Source organism: Odontomachus brunneus, unplaced genomic scaffold, assembly GCF_010583005.1.
Source record: "Odontomachus brunneus isolate Ranch 3 - 2012 unplaced genomic scaffold, Obru_v1 Obru_scaffold_052, whole genome shotgun sequence".
NCBI lineage: Eukaryota > Metazoa > Arthropoda > Insecta > Hymenoptera > Formicidae > Odontomachus > Odontomachus brunneus.
Window position 1 is genome coordinate 1,069,041 of NW_022639502.1, and position 21,973 is coordinate 1,091,013.

Below are 21,973 nucleotides of genomic sequence, written 5' to 3' on the forward strand. Positions count from 1 at the left end.
CGCGGTCCCGCGTGTGTTACATTGTACGTACCAGAATTACAGCACGCGCAAGTGCGATTAAGAACAATTTGACGACTATCATCCCAACGCGGTGAATTCCGATGCACGTGACTATGGCCGCAGCAGTCGCCGCGGCCGCGGCGTTGTTGTTGTAATGCTCGTCTCGTTTGCGATGGGAACTCGTAAACGCGGAAACCTCGATCCACCTCGACTACTATACGATTACGTTCATGCGATGGTGCGCCCTTTGATCGCGGCGACTGCCATCGTTTTTCTACGTCGGCGGCAAGAAAGTAGCGATCCCGCTGATTACTGACCGACAAACGCGAGTTGAGTATGTGCCGGTAATAGTCGCAACCTCGATATTACACGTGCAGCCCGCGCGAACGCTCAAAAAGATCACTCCCTTCCTGCGAAATATCCCTTTCCGCGGCGGAAACTGCTGCGCATTTCCTATACTCGCTGATGAAGTACAACATGTCTGCTGTAACGTCTGCTATATATTCGTCACTTCCATTCCAGAGAATATCCGCCTGTACTTTCCTTGTTACATCAGAAAAGAGAACATAATCTCATCCTTAGCGGGACTCTCTCCTCATATATGGCCTCAAGAAGATTCTTCTGAAACCAATGAAGTAAATATTCCAACACTCAAAAAAAAACAAGAATCCTAATTGCAAGGTGCAAGTCTCCTGTAATCCCATATTCTAAGCGACCAAGAGTGCTTCTCTCCTAATAAAGAGGAATAATATTGTGCTTGGAATATTTTCTTTTTGGGTTTTAAAAGAATCCTCTTGACACTATATACAAGAGGACTTTACTTAGGGTGAGATTATTTTTTGTGAATGTAACGATTGCAATGTTCACCACCGAATGGTAATCATCAGAATTGAATTCGCAACAATTCGATCAATTCATTGGGAAAAGAAACTTACGAAATCAATCATCAAGGCTCTCTGATTAATTGATTCTTTGAAGGATCAATAAAAAAAGAAAAGGCCGATGAGAGTCGACGTCAATATCTTACGTTGGCTCTTATTTTGGTTTCTCAAAGAATGAGCGAGTTTGTGTGTGGCTGTAAATATTCCTTAACCCTTTATGATTATTTTATCATACGACTATACGATGTATTAAAGTTATCGGATCGTCAGTTTCCGCGTAAAGGTGAAATATTAGCATGCGATTATGGTGATTTATCGAACGTCGTCCCGAATGAAAGTCGCAATTTATGAGCGACGTTCCTCCTCGTAAACGTTGCACTCGAGGGGCCGCGTGGTGCCTCTTGTAATGACATAATTTCACAGAAAGCCCCGGCAGCGAGGAATTTTCCCTTTTTCTATTTGGTATCAACGGCGCATTGATTGTGCAGACTGTGCGCGATTTTATCTCGCCGGAGCTAGCGCAGCGCATCTCTCGTTGCTTATGGTCGCAATTTCGCCACGGATAGAGATGCGTACGCGAATCGCGCGAACAAATCGATGCCCGCGTCGATTTATCTCCGGGGCTGCTGACAGCCACGCATTAAGTGTCGGTGATACCTCATACCTCCCGTATCTTAAATTATGACGTCAAGAAACGAAGAAAACGCGCAGGAACACGCGAAAACGCGGCTCTCGCTTAAACATAAACGCGTTTATGTCTCTTGATTATTGAGAGCACTGATTCATTAATTGAGACATGTTGTCGCGAAAAACAATAAATTATCAGTTTGAAATCGATTCTCAATCATAACTTCATGAAATTCACCTTCTCTCGCGACTTCTCGTTTTTGGCAGTAAATATTTTACACGTATTTTAAATACAATAGTCGAATGCGGCATTTACGAGATAATAAAATAGTTTCACGAACGGAGTGTAATTCACGAAACGCTGAATTTTGTGAGCTGTAAGCGAGAGCCGCGTTTTTGCGTGCTCCTGCGCGTTTCCTTCGTTTCTTGGCGTCATAATTTAAGATACGGGATGTATGAGGTATCACCGACACTTAATGCGTGGCTGTCAGTAGCCCCGGAGATAAATCTGCTTGATGCTTTCCGCACTGGTATTTTTTGCAGCTTTCACAGTTCAGATCACACTTTCGCATCGTATTCTGCTGTTTTGGATATCGTGTCAATTTATTCGCGATATTAGCGATAATCCCTCGTGTCTTCCGGGGATGCGTAAATGTTCGCGGTAATTGCGGTTTTAGCGTAGGAAGATGGAGGGAAAATAAACGACTGCCGAGTATAAGAGGATGGTATAAAAGTGTATCGTGCACGGTATATGAAGGCCGTTAATCGTAAATAATAATAATCGCCGCTGTTCCCTGCGGCTTTTGCACTTCAACCCTCTATTTTACTGCGCGCCGGATTCCCGCGGATAATAATCACGCCAATAACACGAATGGGGATCGTCTGGAAGACGGATAAATTTTGCGACGCGCAGCGAATCTCACTAGTATCTCGGTCAGGCCAAGGCAGGCTGACCCTTGTACGGTTGGGTGCATTAATGGTGTCCTTTCTGAATGTAAAGAAGTGAGATCCTTTAATGAGAGACTGGTCATAAGGTAACGCGTTTTGATTTGGCCACCATGTTTTGTCATTTCCTGCTCATATTCAAATCACAACAATCTTACGAATTTTATATTTCAACAAGACAAATAAAAGGTAAACGTCTAAAAAAAATTGAACGCCTGAGTGCACGTCAGAGTTGGCTAAATCGATTGCAAGATAGTTAATATTTTACTTTCTCTCTCACGCACAATTTGGATAAAATCACTCTTATGAGAGATCCAAGGATCTCTACATCTTTTTATTCTCAATAAGGATATCATTAACGTATCTTACTGTACATGAGTAACGTCTCGACAATTTTACGACTCTCTCGTTTGCCCGACGAGATCATAACGACTGACATTCACCTTTTAGCACTTTTCACGTCAGTCGCGGCATGCGACCGATAATTGTTTGTTATTAATTAATAAGCGACGACGCGTCGTGTCAGCGAACGATACGCGGTAATTATCCTGATAGAAGCAATAATCCACCATTAATGATAGCGGACATGACATCATCGCGACGTATTACCGCTCTAATCGCTAATTAATTGTCGATAATTCGCGCGATAGTTTCGCTGCGCGGCGCGTGCCTTCTCTTCGCAGATTCTTTATTTTGATTTTATATTCCTGATGAAACTCGTCTTTCTCTCGCCTTTTCACGCTACTTTTTCGCGTTCTCGCTCATAAGCGAATTTAATCGCCATTTCTTTATTATCGCATTATCTGCCCGTTTTTTCATCGAGATGCACTTTACGATATTTTGATCTGCTCATTTTCTTTTCTCGTCTCGTCCTGTTTCTTGCCGCGCCTCGCTGTTCTTGTTCGTTCAGCCGTCGTCCTCTTACCGCGTTGCGGTAAGGGGACGTGTACCAGCGAAAATTTACGATTAACGCGTCCCATTGTTGCTCCCTCATTCTTCCTCATTCATAAGATTTACAAAGGGGCGCTAATTTACGAGGGAACCGTCGCGCGCGTCGTTCTCTTATTTCGGCTTATATGCGTGTACACTTTCGAGTTTCTGTTTATCGTTCGCGCGCGTCTTGCTATCTTGACCCTTTCTCCTTCTCGTGGCGCTCGAACCCCCGCTCGACTTGGCCCGCACGAAAATAGTCACGCTCGTGCCCAAGCGGTGCACACGCGTGTTCAAATTCTAGAGCGTTTAATTAGATAGCAGTCGGAATTAATGAATCATGCGATATTTGCATGGGGGGGTCTTGAGCGACACGTTTCTTCCGATGACTTTAATGATTTCTGACGTAGACTTATGTAAAATACACGATGACGTAAACGAGGAAAAGATAACTTCGATATGACGGGTGTTAAACTGTGTCAACCGTGTGAGGAGATAGTAGAAGCAGAATTTCATTGATTACTGAACGAGATAAGTAAACATTACAATTGTAATGTCTGACGAGATCGAGTGTGCTCTCCGCTTTCCGGCAATGACGAGAACGAAACCGTTCTCGCATGCAAAGTTCGCGGTGGGTACTTTCGAAGATGCCTCTCTCTCTTTGGCATAGCTCCATAGAAAGAGAGAGAGAGAGAGAGAGAAAGAGAGCGCAGACGAGACAACGAACTTTGCTACATCTATCTACCTCCTTTATTTTTAGTTGTCACGTATGTATATGTCGCTACTGTCCGCAATACTGACTGACGAGACTTCTGGCGAATATGTGTCAACGATCAGCCAGAAAAAATCGCGCGGTGAGCTTCTCACCTCGTGTGTGCGCGCTTCGCTTCTTTGGACTATCATCTCGAAAATACATTCCACAAGGTAGAACGGGGTAAAAGTACGTGCAATTCTGCGTGAACGATCAGAGAAAACGTGTTTTCCCGTGTAATCTAAGGAGATAGATCGATCACGATAACGCCTATGAGAAAAAGCAGAGGAAGCGCGGTCGGTTAATGTTCAGGTGCGCCGACTATTTATCGCGAAGTAACTGCGAATTCGAGAGATGATCTACGGATCAAAGGAGTGCGATTATAAATTTTAATGATCTTACTGCAAAATTATTAATGATTCATAGCCACAAGTACTTTTATTCCGGCCATCTTTCCGATCAATCTACCTTAGTCGAATAATTCGTCTAGCTATAGCCAGGTAGATAGAAGTATACTTCTACGTTCAACTGGTGGAAGGGCGATCTCTCGTCGTAAACTCGCCTTAGAGTCGCGCGAAGTACGTGCTATATCGAACTTTTCACGGGCCGTCCAATGCGGGATCAGTGCGAAGCTTAACACGAGGATCTCGGTTCGCGATTAAAAGACGGATCCCTCGAGTGTCGTTGCACTTTTTATATCGGATTGGACATAGCTTTTGAATCTTGCCACCGCGAGATTCTAAAAACTAACAACGTCTCTGCGGAAGCACGGATTTCAATAGAAAAAGAAAAATAGGTATCCCCTATTGCTACCTGAACGTTTAATTAAGTAGCTCCCTTACTTAATGTTAATTGAAGATCGATACTGATGCTGCTCCTTATCTCCGCCGTAGATATTTAAAAATGTTACCGGGCATTTAATTAGCGTCCCGTGAAGTCCCCACACATTTCTCTTAACGTGGTATGTGCGAGCGCTTTGAGAGTAATCCGCTCGCTCACTCGATTCCACTCCCGATGAAAATCTCGCGAAACGAGTTCCACTTATACGCAACGTGCTTTCCGCGACTGAGATATATCAAGGATAAAACGGAGGCGCGACACAGCGTCTCTAAAAGTGCCGCATTAAATGCGACTACCTAAACTCTAGCAAACTATTTTTTATTCCGAAAACGTTTCAATTTATCTCGCAATTCAGTCAGAAAACAATCTATTATTCCTTGTGATTTCACTGAAAATTATCAAAACACCTGCAAATTCCAATCTCGCCAAACTCCCCAAGTCGAAATTTCAATCCTATTTTCAGCCTCAGCATTCCACTCAACACCTATTTTGATATTCTGAAACCTATAATAGAACCTATTTTGATGTTAAAGAAAAGGGAAATTTCGAACATCATCAGAGTCAAAGTAAGAATAAATTATATCATTAGAATTAATTAAGCTTTGTTAACTTAGCTGCGTCGCAGAATTCAAGTATAATATAGAACCAAAATTTCGACTCGAGTCGCTAAAAAAATTTGCTCGCCTCTTGTTCTCACAGTAAGATTATTTTCACGGCGCGAAAATACAATGTAAGGTAATCTGGACGATCTGCTATATTCGGGATGTGTTATTTTACACGTCTAATAATAAATGGCCAAGTCGACATGGGGCCGTGCCATTAATTAGCGGAACCCTCGTAATATCTTATCCGCGAGCCGTTATCGCGACGACGCACGTCTAATCGCACACGTCCAAATACAAAACGCGCGTGTAAAGTCCCCGCGAGACTCATTCGCCGCGACTCTTATCGTCGGCGTCGTAAAGAGATGCAGTCGCTAATGCAACGAGGAAGATTATCGCGCGCGCGCGCGCGCATAGTGAAAGAGACGTTCGTCATTTGCGCATATCTCGGCACGTGGGCGCCCGGCCACGTGGTGGTGTGAAAATCACACACGTATTATCGCGCACGCCCCCTTCTCCCCACCTTTTCCCTCCTTATTCTCTCTCTTTCTCACTCTTGCGCCGCCGTTGGCGTTGGTAGTTTACCATGTAGTTCGCTATTATTTGCTTATCGTTTGCTATTATTGGCGCTTCGTTTATTTTAAAAATACTCGAATAGCTCGGCCGAACCTCGCGGGCGGATAAGTCGAGCCTTCGTGTTCAGAAAGAAAATAGAAAAAAGTCGGAGATTGTAGAGACACGTGATTCTCTCTACAAGAGAAAGAATAGTTCTCTGGTTCTAGGCGCTACTCGAGTGCAGATTTCTCGCGGTGGCTGAAAAAAAATACGCTGCGAGTCTCTGGAAGCTCGGCAGAAAGGAATTTAATTGCGCTTTGCGAAGCTGCACTTTCTCTCGCGTGCACTGAAAATTTATTTTAGCACGTTTGCGCGTACAAGATACTGACACAGAGCGCGAGATTCGTCCCTTTGCGGAGTCCACTTCTCTGCCCGCCAGTATAAATTTCGCGCTTCCACGGATATATACCGCGCTGCTACGCGTAAATTCCAGTAGGCGCAATTCGCGAGCTCTTCACGCGCGTACATGTATCCCTGGTACATAATTTCTAATAACTAATGATCGCGTCCGGTGCTCGTGTATCTCGAGCGTAACGTTTCTCGATAGTCCCTCGCGAAGGGAACGAATATTCCCGTGCAGATCGATAACCGCGCGGTTTATCCACACCGTAACTCACTCGGCCATTCACGGCAATAGATTACTTCTAATGTATGTGGATATCGCGCGAGGTACACGACTACCGTGCGCATCCCGACGCGTCATCGACCTACCGCGTCTCTCGTATAATCCGCCTCAATGCGTGATCGCGCGCGAATCGCTAGCGTGTCAATTCGACGTGACGGCGCACGCACGACGCAAACACTACGCAATGCGAAGCACCGCGGATCTTCAATACATGCGCGAGGAGTATCACCGGGGCGATTTATTATCCGTCACGGTAACGGTGCGCGAAACAACCGTCCGGATCGCCGTGGCTCGCGTATTTCCGGTTGATCCGCGCGTCTGCGGGTTAGAATTTTATCCTACGCTAACAGGCAAAAAACGGTTGATCCAACTAAAATTATGGATACTGTTGGCCCCAACTATGCTTTCTGTTTGTTCCAACATGAAAATGATAGTAATGACATGCATATAAGGTTATTATCACTAACATTGTGGCAGAACTCAATAAAAAAACTCACTTTTCTCGAGCATAACTTACAGCAACTATTTCTCCGCGTGATTATAGTTACAAATACCAAGCATTTTCTTCTTAATCTATAATCCTGATCAGGTTGCACGAGAAAGCAGAGATGCTGCTGCAGCAAGAGTTTGCGTATGGTAGTTAAATTACGTTGTAACATGTGGTTACATCTAAAAGTCTAGCTACTAGTAGGCATATATTTAGCTACGAAGTCGATGTAGCAGTAACAGTAGTAAAAATTTTAGTTGCAACAACAAATACATTTTCAGAAAACCATGATTATCTGCGGTAGTAAAATCTTTTTTCTCGTGTATCCTTGATTTGCATAAGATAATGTTATCAAGTCCTGATAAGTCAACACGGCGTAACGATGATTAATAATAAGGTCTATTAATAACGTGAACCTTTGAATAATTAGGAGCCGATATATTTGGGGAAATCTTGGGAAATTTCGGGAAAATGCGGGACGCAGAGAAAGCAGAGATGCTGCTGCAGCAAGAGTTTGCGTATGGTAGTTAAATTGCGTTGTAACATGTGGTTACATCTAAAAGTCTAGCTGCTAGTAAGCATATATTTAGCTACGAAGTCGATGTAGCAGTGACAGTAGTAAAAATTTTAGTTGCAACAACAAATACATTTTCAGAAAACCATGATTATCTGCGGTAGTAAAATCTTTTTTCTCGTGTATCCTTGATTTGCATAAGATAATGTTATCAAGTCCTGATAAGTCAACACGGCGTAACGATGATTAATAATAAGGTCTATTAATAACGTGAACCTTTGAATAATTAGGAGCCGATATATTTGGGGAAATCTTAGGAAATTTCGGGAAAATGCGGGACGCAGAATGCATCGTCGCGTTGCGTTGCGTGCGTTAGTGAAGAAAATGTGCGCGCGACGCTCAAAAGATTCCGTTCATTTGATCTCTTCCTCTTCCTGGACATGACACGGATTCGTATCTCGCGGAGGTTCACTGTGCAGAGAAAATCGTAAGATACACCGTCGCGACGCATGCAAACAAGCGTACTTCCGCACTTTCGCGATCTCTGTTCGCATGAGCCCCTCTGCCTGCAATCTACCACACGAACGCACACAGCTCCTCCTCCTCCCTTACGTTCGTGTATTTCACCGTTCATGCGGATCGATTGCGGAGCACGCACCTGACGACAAGGACCTACACGATACGCCCGACGAACTGACAACTCCACGGCCGAATAATCGGCGTGAGATCTTTACGTTCTTGTCGCGCCGCGGGCGCTGGCAATTTATGCGCGAGCTTTCCGAGACATTTTGTTGCCTGTCCGATCTAATTACCGCGATACTGTCACCGCGTGCAACGTGGGCCGATCGTAACGGCGCGTAATATTCCCAATCCCGACTTCTACGCGGCTTACTGAACTCCACGATGTCCTCCGTCCGAGAAGCGAGATAAGAACGGGACGAGGTCTCGCGTCGGGGCGAAATCCGAGGATCGCGAATCGTCTTAATCATCCGATCGCACCGCGCGGATTAAACGCGATTCGACGGCGCTCGCCGATCGATGAACGAAGTTAATACGCCGTCTCGCGTCTTGTTAAGCGATACAATCTGGCAAATCCCCGCGGAAGCCGCCGATGCTTAAACAAGCCGCCCGCGACTCGCCGTCCCGTTCAATAACGTCGGCGACGTCGGCAACCCCATCGGCGTCTCGTCGGTGTCCCTTTTCCTACTCCGTTAAGCTCCTCCCCTCTTTCCTCTTTCTCTCTCTCTGTCTCGGAACAGGATGCTGGCAGCGCTCTTTGTAATCCCCTCGAAAAGCCCCGGCGATCCCAATGAGTCTCGTCATATATTATGTATCTCCGGATCTGTCGTCGACGGCGGCCATTTTTCAATATTACCGCGATAGATCATCCGACAATAAAGGGGATAACGCAGCGGAGATACCACCGATGAGGACGCGGTTCTGATTAGGAGCGCCGGGGTTTATCGACTCCCCAAGGAGGAGGAGGAGTGGGCGAGCGGGCGGGAGCAAGAGGATAGCAAGGGGTTAGAAGGATGATGATGCATGCCGCGCTACCTTGGCGGACCCTTCGTCCGCTCAAAGGTGCCGCCCACATCGATCTCCTCTCTCGCGTCTCATTGATTCTTCTCGACCTAGCATGCTTCTCGCATCTATTTTACGTGGCTGCCATCTGAGCTACGTTTATGGAAAGCCTTCCTCTGTCGGAGCCTCCGGATTTTATCAATAAAACAGTCGACGAGACTATCCGATCTCTCCGGATCTCCCGACAATAGCCGCACGGCGATTAGATAGAGTCGGTGTCCGTTGCGGGCTTCATCCCAGGTGAGTCTCGCCTTTCAGAAGAGAGATGATCTCTCTTCCTGTCTCTCAAAGGATGAGGCAGAAAATGGTTTTCGACATCTTCGGTCGATTTTTCACGCGTAACTCTCGGCCAGTGTGAAGCCGGTTCGATGTCGCGATTTATTAATTATTTATCAATGATTCATTAATTATTCATCTATTTCTTTTTTAATTTCCATACACCTTAATATTTGATAAAATTTGGGTAAAGCTGCCGAAAGCAAGTCGAGTGCCGGTTTGGACTCGACTCGTTTTAACCCATCTCATGCTTAATAATCCGGACACTTTGGTCTCCCCATAAATCTCGATCAGTTGAAGGCTCACTAATCGTAAAAGCAAATTAACACGAGTGCTGGCCGCGGTTCTGAGATGCCAACACTGTCTCGTAAAGTACGCCATTAAATCTAATCAAGTCAAAACACTCGAATCGATACAACTGACGACTTCTCTGCTCTTAAATCTAATTTCGGGTCTTTCAATATTTCGAGAGGGAGAAAAAGAGAGAGCGACATGCTTTTCTCGAGACATTCTCATTGGCATATTGACAGCCTCGACGAGATGCGTCAAATGTATTTTTAGAAGGAAGTCGCACTTTATTTCGTGCCATTAATGGAGCTTTTAGCGACGGTACTTGCGCGCTCGTCCCGGACCGTCGAATCAATTATCGCGCCAGCGACATGCCGGGCCCTTTTACTCGCATACAGTCCGCACCTTTGCCTCGTCGGCCCTCGCACCATGATAGTCGCAAAGAACGAACGGACGGAGAATTCGCGCTCGCCTGCGGGACGCCCTTTCTTCCTTCCGCCGCGGATAATTAGTTTTGCAGCTCCTAAGAGCGCCGGTCGACCACGTCGCCGTGGTGATGTTACCGCGTCGCGGCACAAGGCGGAATGCAACGGAAAAAGTCCGCGAAAAGCAATACAGGGTGTCCAAGAACCGACGGAAAATGCATGTACACAGGAGATTTGGAATCGACTGTTTTTTTTTTTTTCTTTTACGCGAATGTCGAGAGAGTACACATGTGATTTGCGACACAATTAATAACTGTGACAAATTGGCGAAACACTTTATTTTCAGTGTGGTGTGTGACTCAACGACAAAATTCTATATTATAAACTAGGAAAAGTCAACTCTAAGTCTCATAAGCGAATGACCCGCTGTGTCCATTTTCCTCTAATTGCACTCCGTATAATCGCGAGTAAATGCGTGACCAACGGGGATCGAGCGAGTAACAGATCACGTTTGTCAACTACTATCGATTAGAACTGTCCCGCGCGATCAATTAAAAGAGGAAAGCGTCGTGCGCGAAAGAGCAAGAAACGGACGTTGAATATGATTAATGATTCATCGGCAAACGGTTAATTTTACGATAGGGATCCTTCGCGGTTGTTTTTGCCGGGGACCGTGAACGCGCAATTAGAAAATTATGCCGAGGAACGTGTTCGTCGTGTAAGATAAACCCAGCGACGAGTTTTCTCTGCCGAGCGGATAATTTAGTCCTGGAAAATCTCTGGCATCTATCAGCTCAAAACTACGAAGAAATTGACGCTAAACTTCGAAATTTAACTGAAGGTCCAATTAAGAAAACATCAATAAACTATATAATCTGGTATTTTAAGCTTTCGTGGTGCTGTCCAATACTTGTTTTCCGGGTTTGGACTATGTCTCCCTTGTGTTTGGTTTCGACGTTTCGTGAACGTTCACTTCGTCAGGGAACAGAGTGATCTGTAACTTTTCAGGTCGCCTCGCTCCCTAAAGAAGTGAACGTTCACGAAATGTCGGAACCAAACACAAGGAAGACGCGGTCCAAACTCGGAAAACAAACAAAGTAAACTGCATAATCAGCAGAATATAGATTTCACTTAAAAAGACACGACGATTTAAGTCGAGCAATTTAACCCGAAAATTGATCTTTAATCTATCTCATGCGAACATATCTGCTGCTTTATTTCATGTACCCGATGACTTGTCATTCTCGCGCCTTCATTCGTCTTTCTACCTCAGCTTCCTCGTCGACTCGACTCCTCGAGGCACGACAAACCGCTATTCGCGAGCGAGCACAGTAATTCGTTAAATCTCTACGCGGCAAGAGTCCTTAGGACTCTTTATCCTTAATGCGCCTAAGTAGCCGGCGCGCTGGTTAAGAACGCGCGGCGTTACGACGCCGAGCGTCGTTCCGGATGGATTCGCGCTCACCGGCCGAGACAGCCGCCGAGGATGCGCAGGACGATTAAGCGAAGTGCAAACCCCGCGGGCAGGTGCGCTAGACAACAAGAAGTGCCTTATTTACGCGGGTCTACGTACCTGGTGGAACGTGGCGCGATCACTTAAAGCGACGATTAGCTCGAGACAGGTGCGTCGAACTCGAATCGCTCGGCGCGAGCAAGGACGAGGAAGTTTTACTTCCTTGCAATTGTACGTGTGTCTCGCGCCGCATCTTCTCCGATGACACCGGTGCCACCGGTTTAATGCTTCAAACGCGATTCGCGTCTAATCGTGAAGCTCTACCAACGCGCTTTTAAACTTCTAGTTCGAAGAAAATATTCCGCGTGCGTTATATTGCTAATAATATGTCTATAATAGCATCATATTCTTATATCTAAATTTTTACAGCTCAAAGCTTTTGGAATCTAATATTCAACCCATCGAGCGCACACATTTGGTGGAACCAAGTTTTATGGTTTTGGCTTTTGAATAGTACGAAGTATCACGAAATATCATGCTAAAATAAAATTACGCGTCATCAACGTGCCTGTTTGTCGTCTAAAAATATTTTACAACATTGTTTCCGCGACGTGTCTTAAAGATATTTCAGTCGCATTCTCAACATCGTGGATATGTTCGAACCGTCGTCGACGACTACACGTCATAACTTTCGGTTTCTATCAGTCAATAGAGGATATGTCGTAGTCAATGACACAATCGACGGGCGGCCCTACGGGAGGTCTTCGAAGTCAAAGGGCAGTAGAGATCAATAAGTGGCAAGAAAAGAGAAGAAGCAAAGAAAGAGAGAATGAAAGTAATAAAGAAGAAAAGAAGTGAGCGAGCGAGAGAGAAAGAGAGAGAGATGAAGAAGGCGAGAAAGAAGTAGAAGACGAAACGCAAACAAGACAACAAGGTCAGGTCGTCATCTGTATACGTTTGCAACATCGAATAAATCGCATCGGGATTACAGCCATACAACATACCGCGTTTTATTTTCTTCAACACTAACATAATGACTTTATTATTGAGACTTTAATGTATCTTGAAAAGATAAAACAATCGAGATCGATTATCTTATCAATTAAATAAAAGATTAATTAATTAAATTAAGCATCTCTTAGAGCCTCCGTGAATGTCTTACCATTCACTAGATCGATAGTTTCTAATTTCTGATTAATAATTTCAACGATTCTATTACTACCTGAGTGAGTCGATGGCACTTACAAGTGTGAGAAACGCCGACTCGACACGTCCCGACAAGCACCCGGATGTATCGAGGAACGAGGAGATTATACCTAAATAACGCACTCACGTTCTGACGATACGTTCTGACGATCGCACGTCGCTGTTTTTAACACTCCCGATATTTATTTACGCGCAAGACTCAGTTTTGACGGGCAAAAGACACACAAAACGAGCAGCGACGTCGATCAATGTGTCAATGGCGGCTGCTTGACGCGGAAAGATCGAAGATGGCGATAACGTGCGCCGAAAATTCGCGCATCAACCTGAACGTTATCGCGCTTCTGCAACGACGTCACCTGCACGCTTAGGTCCACGAATGCCTTATCATTCGATAGATCTACAGTTTTCGACCAGCCATGTTCGTTTCTAGCTGTGTTTTTTATCGCCGTTAATTAATCCAAAAAACAAATTTCTGCTTTTTCAACTAATCAACAATAATGAAAAATGCATAATTAGATACGGATTCAGCTGGCCGGAAACTTTTAATAATTATCGATCTATTGATGATAAGATAGGGAAATTTTTATTCAGTCAATTGTTCTTAGTTATTTCAATTAAATTTTAACGTACTCGAATATTTTTGGTCGTGATAACAGAAATGTCGTTACCGAGTTATCGTTTGGTTCTCGTCCTGTTAAACAAATTACAGTTTTGCCAGAAAGATTCTTCAAATCGCTATCCCTCTAAACAAGGGGGAGAAAAGTGTCGTCACTCATATCTTTGTGATCAACGTTCCCGATACGCAAGGTTAATCGCGTCTTCCTGCTTCCTAAACATTCGTCACGCCAGTTACTGAGACGTCAGCATTATGGACGCTTCTAACTCGCGTCTGATTGCATAACAAGGTGGACAATAGTTGAGGAGAGTGCAGCGCTGAGGGGGTCCTAAACCTTAGCGCCGTCCGTTCGTCGTGACGTGTCATGAACTCTTCAAATATCTTATCTCTCAAGTACGATGGACTATCAGGAAGAGATCGGACATGACTTCGTGAGTCCTGCCTCAAGGGAGGTCGAGGGTCACAGTGGTCCTGATTGATCGCTCCTGGAATCGCTCGTCACGTTTACTATACCGTCATCAGTCGCGTGCTGTCAAAGTACGAAGCTAAGGCTGATCGAAGTACTATGAGCCGGAATTTCTTTCTCAAGAGATTAAATCGATGTTGAATAAGATGCCACAAAATAATACCGATCATTACGATTTGTGATAAGAGTTTTGTAGAAATTTCTTTTGCGCTGAAGCCGCGAATAATCAGTAACCCTCATTCATAAATAATTATTAAAAATCTCCACGCAAACGCATCTTCTAACGAAAACGAGAACGTGTGCAATTCAATGTTACATTTTTTAAATAAAAAATACAATATTTAAAAAAAATGAAATTACGATATCTCTTGAAAAATTTCTTGAAAAATTAATTTCTAAAATAAAAAAGTTTTTTCTAAAACTATGGAAGCTAAAATCCGAAAAGAACTTCAAAATTGACAACTATTAATCCTCCAGCTTTTCTGAGGTTTCATTAGTACATCTATCATAAACGGTGCGTAATCTGACAAAAATGTGAAAACGCCTGTCACTCGTTCCAATCATTAGATTTTACGGATGTCGTAAAGTCGTAAAGTACCCGTTACATCGTTGATAACTTGTCGATATACTGGAACGTAAACAACCCGCGTTTTACTTCTATAGAAACACATCTGACTAAATTTTACAACTCACAACATCTCTCTCTCTCTCTCTCTCTCTCTCTCTCTCTCTCTCTCTCTCTCTCTCTCTTTCGCGCGAACGTACGAGTAGAAACTGTCGTGAGATAAAATAATCCGCGGGACCGGGTATACCGTATACCGTAAGAACAAAAGGAGAAACGATCGTTTCGATTACATCTGCGCGGCGCAAAAATGCGAGCGAGAAATCAAAACCGGTTGCTGCTCGTTCAGGTTCTCGCGCGCACGCTAATTCAACGCAAAACTCACCGCTATAATCGTCCTCGGTTTACAAATCGGCGAATTAATTTTTCACGCGGTTGATCGCGTCGATAATTGGTCAAACTCATGCGATCGTACGTAGGTCCGAGATTCCCAACGTAAACTAATAGCAGTGACCAGTTCGATTCACTTGCTCCTGCCGACCGATCATGCCGCGCTGATGTGTCCAATTTCGTGATATAATCTAATCGTTGACGTTAATCCGCGAAGCGTCGTCGTGTCGTTGAACCCGAACGACTATCTCTCGGCGTTGTTACGCGAGACGATACGCATTTGGCAGCGAAAAGCGAAAGCTCATCCACTCTTGGTTTCGTTGACCTCACCTTGATGCCACTTTCATTCATCGAAATATCCCGGAACTTTCGTTGCGACATTTCACTCGCACAATCACGCTATTTTTAAAACGTTCACAAAGCCTCATTGAACAACAAGGAGTGCTACTCCGTACGAAATTTCTTACGTGCGTTTCCTCTTGAACTTCATTATAAAATTAGGCATTAAAATCTCATGTAAGCCTCAACGCTAAATTGGCGTCGCCAATGAGAACTTTTGCCGTGACCTAGTCGCGCGAATATGCGTCCAGATCGAATTTCTCACGTGGTGATTCAACAAAAAAAGTGAAATAACAAAAAAAAAGAAATTGCGAAGCTCTTCCAGATCCCTTCCGCGTACGGCGAGACGCCGCGTTCGAATTTATCGCCGGTGTATTTCGACCACCCAGAGAAAACGAAGAGTCTGCCGAGCCACGACGCACAATCCCGAGACCGAGTTTCGTACACACTCACGCACACAACAGGGAAGAACCACCGTTCTATAGGTCAACCTAGAATAGAATCCAAGCAGCTGGTGTGGCCGCCCCGCGTATCACAGATTCTGCGTGAAGTCAGACACATAATGGATCAGACACCGGGAAACCGAGAAGTGTCGTGATTGAAGACAAATAAACCATCTTCGATAGATCGATTGTGCTAACGTTGTAGCTCTTAAGCTGTAATGTGCTTTTTCCTGTTTCTCGTTCTCTGTCTTCTGGTTTAGGATTTAAAGTTTGAATAAAAAAAGAGATAAAAAGAAAGAAACAAGAAGTAAAGAACACATTGTATAGATCAAGCTTTAGACTCGAGCGAGACCCAACTGAATCGTCGTCTTTCTTCAGAGACGAAAATAGAAGGAGCCGAATCGCCCGTGTTAGTTTTAACTAACGCCGTTGATCTTGAAAATGTTTCGCCCATTATTTCCGCGCGGAATTCTCGAGCATGGGAGCGAGATTTCATGACGTCTCGTGAGGCTTTGACACGTGGCAGGCGAGATATACACGCGAATTACGGTCTCGTGCGGAGTTTCATCGAAATTCCCGGCCATCGCACCGATAACGCGCCAAACTTTAATTAATGGCACGGCAGGACGCCTCTTATCGCTCGCAGACTGCGCCAACTGCTGCAGACTGGAATTTCAATGCGCGTAGGTTCAAGACTTCCTCATTCCATTCGAAAGAATCTCACTCGCAAAGTGCACCCGATTTTTATGATACATGACATATTTGTAGAGTGACCAAAGAAGTTAACAAAGTTAAATTTGCTATTTATTGAACAAAATGTTTTCATATATTTATTTCACTAAATAATAAATATTAATTTCAAATTGATTTCAAGGAATGGTGCAGATAAATCGCATGTGTAAAACTGTAACTATAAATGTTTTACTGCGAAAAATGTTATGTTAAATTCTTGTATAATTTTAAGCATTTTGATTTAAGGGAATAAACTCCTTAATGCACAATTTTTCATCTTTCCGCCATCAGTTAGTCGACTACTTTAGCACGTGGCACTGCGAAATGCCATTATACTAACTGCTAAGTCTCAAACATTCTTCTCTATTGTATTCTAGAGAGTCTCTAAGCAAAAAAGAAGGATCCTTAATACCTATCTGACCAATATGCCGATATAGTGTCTTAACACGCTCGACGATATGTGCACAACTCGAAATAGAATCTCAGGTATCTGCGTATTAACGGAAGGGTTAAATGCATATGTCGCGTTTCGGCAGGTCTAATCAGGGTTTATTTACGAAGTTCGACTTCCTTAACTATTTTTTTCCAATATCCCTCTTTTTATTAGAGAATTTTCTCAAGAAAATATATTTTTTTTTCTAGAACTAAACTTTTTCTAAAATTAATTTTTAAAATTTTATAAAGGCCACTTAGAATGCTCTCTTTTTTCGCCTGCCCCCTGCACTGAGTGCAAGAGGTAAACGATTATCGATAAGAATTCTCGAAGCGAGTCGGGAACTCATGTCATCCTTGAAGTCAGGTTCAAGGAAGGGAGAGCTTTCCTTCCTTATCATGGTTGAATTCCAAGAGCCGAAAAAAAGTACAAGATTAGTACTTCTATCCTTAAGGGACACTAATCTTTAACTTTGCACCTCTATATATATTTTGGTGGTAAACATTTTAACTGCGAAAGAACTATCTAGTAGCGTAGCCAACTAGTGGCTGTCGAGATCACTTTAAAATACTACGTGTTCTGCTGACCATATGATATACTGATCAAAAATATTTTGACGATCGATAAGGTAGCTTACGGATATATACATAATGTTTTTTAATTGTGATTACTCTACAAACATCCCAAGTTTCCTCAAAATCGAACGTGGATACTTCGCGGATATTTCTCTTGCATAAGATCGAAGTATATTAGATACTCTTTTTTCTAATTTGGAACACGCTGGTCGAAAACTCGATGGAACAAACACGCGTTAGTAAATATTTTTTTCCTACAGGCTTGTTAGCGAGGGACATCAAGCAGTGTACACACAAATCTACTGTAATGGGTGACGCGAACATAAATCATTCATCAATCACGTTGTGGCTCCGTGCGTGTGCGACACGACTGCATTCGTATGCACTGGTCGCATGACAATAAAGAAAACAGAAAGGTCGCGAATGCATTCTGTGCATTATCGCGGATCATTCGAGACGGTGCTTTCCTATCCGCGACGACCAAAAGATTTGGGTTGAAAGAATGCTGAAAAATGGCCAAAATTTGGCCATGATGGAAATGTATGAAATCGGTCTATCTTGATATTTTTTGGTCTGTTAAACTCGAATATAAAGCTTAAAATTGTCCAAACTACAGTGAAATATGTGAAAAAATATAATTTTCCTACACAAAAACCTCCTAATACAGCAAATACTTTTTTCTATGAAGGATTGGAAATTGTCAAAAAAAATCTTTTAATTAATTAAGTTGATTGTTTATATTAATATCTGTATGTTTAGCAGTTGGTTCTTAATCAGTAACGAATCCCGATTCAGCAATCTTCACGCGATGTATCTTGGATTAAATTAATGTTGACGGTGACAACAGAAACGTGCGTGCAAACCTATATATGTAATACATATTTACATACGTGCGTGCACGCATTTTTTAATGTCGTTATTCGTGATATAATTGAATAAATTTTTATCGCAAGTAAAAAAAATTAATTTAAATTTTTAGAAGTATAGGATAACAATAGATTTTCGGTTGGTAAGAGCTACGAGAGAACAGATCGAAGGTGGGTTGTTGATTAAGAACTTCAATTGCTAAAGATACAGACATTAATAAAAACAATCAACTAAATTAATTAAGGTTTTTTTATTGAAAATTACCAATCGTTCTGTTTCGGATTTGCCTTGAAAAAACGCCCGATCTATCGGAACCACCCAGCGAAGGGTGTGTAAACATACGTAAGAGAAGCAGACAGACATTTCGCTCATTGGCAAATTTTAACCCTTTTTCAGTATTGTTCTTTGAGCATTGGAAACAACGGTTTTTATCACAGGGTTTATTTATAAAGTTCGATTTCCTGAACAATTCTTCTTTCCATTCGATAATTTCCTTAAAAAAATACAATTTTTACTAACTTTCGGAATTTTATAAAGGCCACTCAGAATGCTCCCCTTCCCCTGCCCTTTGCACTGAGTGCAAAAGGTGAACGATCATCGATGACAGAGTTCTCGAAGCAAGTTAGGAACTCATGTCGTCCTCACGCTCAAGGAAGGGAGCTTTTGCTCCTCATCGTGGTTGAATCTACTTCCGTGTTAGGGAAGAAGTGCAAGATTAGCTACTACAGAAGTGATCCTGTGAAGCATGATCTTAACTTTGCGTCGAAAATGCACCTCTATATATATATTGGTGCTAAGCATTTTAACTGCGAGAGAACTATCTAGTAGCCTAGCCATCTAGCGGCTGTCGAAATTATTTCGGCATTCCTTATTTCCTGGCAGATGTTACGTGACCGAGGAAGTCGCAAAGTGAGAATCAAGGTGTGGTCTAACGAACATCACGTCGCGCGGACCGGTTACGGATGAAGGGTGCTCCCTAATAGGGCAACGTAGTCTCGAAGATTCGATAATAATTCATGGCGCCATAAATAATGCATATATGCGCCACATGAATTTGTGAAGCGTCGAGACGGCGGAGGCAACTCGCGACTTGCAGACTCGTGTTTGTCGTGCCAGCTTCCCTCCGAGAACAAGACAATAGGGCGAGAACACCCCCGGTCTCGAGTCGGACTTGCAGCGATTTGAAATTCTAAGGCCGCGTCCTTTAACCGAATACAGTTAGGTTAAACGGCGTAATCCCATCAGCGTTGTGCTTTAACGAGTCATCCCTTTGAATATCTTTAAGAAGTCGAACCCCGTCTAATCGCGTAACGGCATTTGCTTATTACTAGCGAATTAGAGTCGACAACATTTTTCTCACGTTAAATTAACAACGAGAACGATAGACAAATAGAATCGAAGACCGAATCATAATTAATCTTTCGGATTCGCGACCGAAATAAAATATCTTCACGCGCAATCGCCACAGTAATATTAACCCTTTGCTCTCTGCAATAAATTCAACGTTTTGTTCCAATCAAGTTGATAATAAAACACAAAGTTATCAATTTTAGAAACTAAAACTTTATAAAAAACAATGAATTTTACTATAACAAAAATCTAGTAATATTTTATATTTTACAGTTTAATAAATATTTACGTTAAATATACACTGTCAGAAAAGATATTTGAGACATAAAAATATTTATTCGGTGAGTGGTGTGCTAATAACATACATCTACTTATACTAACATGTATAAAATATAAATAAGAAAATATACATTTTCTTAAAATCTGAAATCTGAACAATGAAAAAAAATTTTGTTGTCGAAACTAAAATTTGGGACACCCAACGAAAATCTAATTAAAATAGAATCAATCAAATGTTTGGTGATTACAAACAGAAAATTCAATTTGCCACTTATGTGTTTTGCTTTCTCATACATTTTACTTGACACAATTAAAAAACATGGTAATGTTTTGTGAGCCAACCAAATCGTATGTGTACCAAATACTTTAGTTTTAAATACAAAAATAAGTTCTTCAGTGTAACTTTCCACAAAAGCAATTATTTATTCAATTTTGAAGAATTTTGATTTAAGTAAATATGCTATTAGCATTTATTGAATAAATAAATAATTTTTATTTCCCACATTTTTTTCTCAATGTAAACTTTAACACTCGAGCTGTTGGAGTCAAATATTCCATCGAGCATAATAGCTCAATTTCCACATGCTAAAGATCAATTCGAGAGCGCGTGAATACATGAAACGCATTTAAGCTGCGGCAAAGAGTCTGAGTCTTATGTGAATACTTCTTCATATCCGCGCCCATAGTCTTCACGCGCGGACAGAGCGTCATATCATTGGTGCAATAATCGTGTCTGATATTTCCGCATGTGGCGTGTCACGCGTGCACGGTTGATTCATGCTGCGTAACGTTGGAGGGTGTGCTTGCAAGTTAATAGAGCAATAAATATACGACGGGCGAAATGCAATCTCCGGTGGAATAGATTATGCTATACGCTTCGCGGCGACGTCCCTTGTCATGTGCCTCAGCCGCGTGCCATCGATTCTTTTCATGATTAACCGGAGGGATGTCTTAATTGGAAACTTCATAAGTTTCTGATTGTCGCTCGAAAACTTGTTTAACGCTTGTCGCGTGAAACAGAATGAAAGAACGGACGTGTAGCGTCATTTGCGGTTTGACGACAAGTCGATGCATTACCTTTTCCTCTTTTCGTTAAAATTTCGCTATTTTTTTTCTTGTTCTTCTGCATGTATAGATGTGTTCGCAGAATAACATGCAACGTGCAATTGTCGCGACACCGCCGCCGATTCATGGGAGCCGTGTCTATGACGGAACACCTTAGAAGATAGTAATGGGCCCACGGGGTGCACCGAAATAGCGGTCGGCTAAATATAACTCGCGCGGCTCGGTGCGGCCGAGTCGAGGGAGATAAATGGGCTACTCGCGGCGACTATACCTGAAAGCCGCAAAGCGCGGTTCGCAAAAGTTCATTGCTTCCTACTGCCGGATTCCGGGTCAGCGCGCGTCCCTCCTCCGCCCTAGGCGTCCAAATCCGTCCGACGTGAGACACACGTGGGAAATGGGAGAGAACGAGACGTGGCGCGCTGTGCGAGCAACAAGAGACGGAAATTCGACCTTGCGATTCCTTCGTGCACGCGCGATCACACGCGCTGGAAAAAGCATGAGCTAATTGCGCATCTCGGTCACTTTGAACTCCGCACAGACTTCTCGCACTGCTCGCCGTTGATTTATCGGTGCAACGATACCTACGATGTGCCGTGTGAAAAATAGAGTAACGTTAAAATCGACACGATAAACACGACAGTGACTGTAGCTTCGTACACGGAAAAAACAATATGGTTGATCCATACAGAAATCTGGTTGTGCCAACCAGATTCAATAGTAAAATACGGAACAAATATTTATGTGGTTGTTGTAACCAAAGAGCAATGGCTGAGTTACTTATGTTGCAGCGGTGATAATACATGGTTAATA

The 21,973-nt window shown here is 43.0% G+C and overlaps 2 protein-coding genes and 1 non-coding gene across 5 annotated transcripts in view; 1 reads left to right on the top strand and 2 right to left on the bottom strand.

Moving 5' to 3' along the window:
• The window catches only part of LOC116845487, a 159,299-nt gene that overhangs the window by 107,600 nt on the left and 29,726 nt on the right, over positions 1 to 21,973 (bottom strand). The window lies entirely within an intron of this gene.
• The window catches only part of LOC116845482, a 129,281-nt gene that overhangs the window by 23,760 nt on the left and 83,548 nt on the right, over positions 1 to 21,973 (top strand). The gene's annotated exons all lie outside the window — the stretch shown is intronic.
• On the bottom strand, positions 19,007 to 19,222 carry LOC116845516. Its single transcript, XR_004378257.1, has one exon. It is a non-coding gene; the product is annotated as a small nucleolar RNA U3 (small nucleolar RNA).